This window comes from Curcuma longa, unplaced genomic scaffold (genome assembly GCF_044706935.1).
Source record: "Curcuma longa cultivar G26 ecotype Majalengka, Jawa Barat unplaced genomic scaffold, ITB_CL_G26_1.1 contig_13409, whole genome shotgun sequence".
Taxonomy (NCBI): Eukaryota; Viridiplantae; Streptophyta; class Magnoliopsida; order Zingiberales; family Zingiberaceae; genus Curcuma; species Curcuma longa.
The window spans coordinates 11-3,422 of NW_027429425.1; the positions used below are offsets into that span (position 1 = coordinate 11).

The 3,412-nt window shown below is 36.5% G+C and overlaps 1 pseudogene; it reads left to right on the plus strand.

Moving 5' to 3' along the window:
• Positions 1-412: 412 nt before the first annotated feature.
• LOC141815987 (zinc finger A20 and AN1 domain-containing stress-associated protein 6-like) lies at positions 413-1,233 on the plus strand (annotated as a pseudogene).
• The last annotated feature ends 2,179 nt before the right edge of the window (positions 1,234-3,412 follow it).

Below are 3,412 nucleotides of genomic sequence, written 5' to 3' on the forward strand. Positions count from 1 at the left end.
AAAATGATTTTAGAAGACACTATCTAATGAGGCATTTTAGTTAAAATGCATCAAAATGTAATTTTTGAGGCACTTAAAATTTGAGTGGTATTTTTGTAATAAAATCATGAGAATTGTAATTTTTTTGTTTTTCTTTTCCTTTACCTTTTCCCTCTTCTTACTTCACAGAACCCTATTATTACGGTAACAAAAATAAACAACATTCTATTTTTTTTTATTTCTACCCTTAAAAAAATATTTTATCAATCTATTTTTTGAAAAATATTTTACACCAATGAGATATTTTGAACGAATAATGAACCTTTACATGTACATCCTTAACGGGCCGGAAGAGTTAATGGGCCTGCAATGGTCAGCAACTGATTAGAACGCCATGGTCAGCTTCTCAATAGATCCTCCTCGACATCGCCGATTGTCCTCGATTCCCATCGATCGGGGGCCTCGAGAGGCGGCGCATCGCAGTTAGGGTTCTTCTCCTTCCGGCATGGAGCAGGAATGGCAGAAAAGGGAGGCGGCGGAGAAGTCGGAGTTCGAGCCCCCCCAACATCCCGATCCTGTGCGCCAACAACTGCGGCTTCTTCGGAAGCCCCGCGACGAACAACCTCTGCTCCAAATGCTACAAGGACTACTACTTGACTAAATCCAAGGCGTCGATGGAGACGCTCGCAATCCCGCTGGCCGTTGATCCAAAACTGCTCGAAGAGAAGCCGATCGTAGCCGACGCGATCGACGCTGGATCTGCGAGCTTGGGCGGGCACGGGGATGCGGCGTCAGAGAGCTCTGCCGCGCCGCCGAAGAATCGTTGCGGTTACTGCAATAAGAAGGTGGGATTGATGGGGTTTATGTGCCGCTGCGGGGAGGTGTTCTGTTCTGTGCACAGGTACTCCGATGAGCACGATTGTACCTTCGACTACAAGGCCTCTGGCCAGGAGGCGATCTCCAAGGCAAACCCTGTCGTAAAGATGGACAAGCTTGACAAAATTTGACGGCCATGGCTACCTCATTGGTATGTTCTTCTTCCTGAAACAATAAATATATCCACAGCTTTGCATGAAAAATTCTCTCATTGTTCTATCTGAATTTGTCTGCGTAGTCACGTGTATAGTTTGGTTATTTTTCTGGATTGATCTGGTTACTGGCTACAATTTCCAGAAACTATGTACTATGTGAATACTAGAAATGATTGGTGTCATTATTGCTTTTCATGGTTGATATTTCTTCTACCAAACATCTTCCCACACTTACTTTGTTAAGTCAGTCGATGAAATTACTACCAAAATTGAGGTTGTTTGGATCTTCAAAAATTAAACTATCTTGTCGCATTTTGCTTTGAGTGATCATTTCACCATAGTTAAGCTACTTCTCCACCTGATTATTGTTCATCCTATACTAAGAGAAAGATAATGTTTTCCAGTGAACTACATTGATTTTTTCTTTTATATATTCTGTTTCTACATTGATTTACATCAAGAAGGAAAGAGAACCCACTGTTGGATTGGGAGTAGAAAATGTAGAGCTTTATTCAAATCCATTTATTGGAGCAGTGGTGATTAGCTGGATATCTATAAAGATTGCCTCCACTGGGGATTATCTTATTAGCTGTATTATGTTAACAAGGTCTAGGTTGGTGACTTTCAATTTTATATATCTGCGAGCACAGAAAGTAAGATGGAATTTATATCTCAAATAGTCAATTTTGATCAGTAAAAGTTTCATACCAAAACTAACTTAACAAGGAATTCAAACCAATAGGAATTTAAAGAAAAAACATTCAATTGCATTTCATATTCTGAAATACCAATTAAACTCATCCATTTAACTTGATTATTCCCTCATTTCTTTCGTAACAGTTGAAATTGCATTTCATATTCTGTTTCAGCTCTGTTTAATTTTAAAAAATTGCATTTCATATTCTGTTTGAAATTGCATTCCATCAATTTTAAAAAAACTCAAAGCCTTTCAGTTGTTATGTAATTTTATGATTGTTTTGTAATAAGCTTTTATTTCAGGTTGGTATGGATGTTGTTCTTCTGAGTATAACAAATCCTTCTCAAAAAGTTGCGTTGGGAAAAGTATGTAGTGTGGATCCATCAACTGAAGTTGGAGACGAAGAATTAGGTTCAAATTGATGTGAAGTAAATGTTCAGATTCCTATAGTCTGGGAAGAACGACTAATAAGGTCTTATGGATCATTCAAGATCATGGGAGATGCTACTGATGCTTCAATCGCTTGGCCTCTATCTTTGGTATTATTATGAAGATTAATATTTGTTCTTTTATTGAATTCTTTTTATTTAGTTTAAATATTATATTTAATCATTTCATTTTTTGTTGCAGCTTCTAGTAGACAATGGTGAAAATCACTTTTGAAGAAGCTGTGTTGGTATTCTTGCACTTCCACTTTGCCTTACTGAAACTTGAATTGTCACATTTCGAATAAATGTATTAATGGATGATAGTTTTGACTTTGCGATTAAAGTGCAATATTCTTTTTTGGATGATAGTTTTGACTTTGCGATTAATGGATGATAGTTTTGTCACATTTCAATGTTTTGAAGTTAAAGTGCAATATTCTTTTTTGCAGTGGTATATACATGTAATAAAATTTATTCGTGCCTCAAAATGAAATTTATGAGGCATAATAAAACGCCTCAACATATAGCAGATGAGACACTTTTCATGCCTCAAAATGAAATTTAAAAGGCATAATAAAACACCTCAATTTATGACAGATGAGGCACTTTTTTGTGCCTCAAAAGGAAATTTAAGAGGCATAATAAAACGCCTCAACATATGATAGATGAGGCACTGTTTTGTGCCTCAAAATGTAATTTAAGAGGCATAATAAAACGCCTCAACATATGATAGATGATGTACTGTTTTATGCCTCAAAATGTAATTTAAGAGGCACAATAAAACGCCTCAATATATGATAGATGAGGCACTGTTTTGTGCCTCAAAATGTAATTTAAGAGGCACAATAAATTGCCTCAATATATGGCAGGTGAGGTACTGTTTTGTGCCTCAAAATGCAATTTAAGAGGCACAATAAATTGCCTCAATATATGGTAGGTGAGGCACTGTTTTGTGCCTCAAAATTTAATTTAAGGGGCACAATAAATTGCCTCAATATATGGCAGGTGAGGCATTGTTTAGTGCCTCAAAATGAAATTTATGAGGCAAAATAAAACGTCTCAACATATAGCAGATGAGACACTTTTGGATGCCTTAAAATGAACTTTAAAAGGAACATTTAATAATGCCTCAACAAATATATGTTGGGGCGCTAGTATTTGTTGTGACACCTGCTTGTATCACATTTTATCCTAACGCCTCAACAAATCAAAGTGTCACAATATAAATCTATTGAGGCACTTTTTGAGCGCCCCAATATACAATTTTTGTTGTAGTG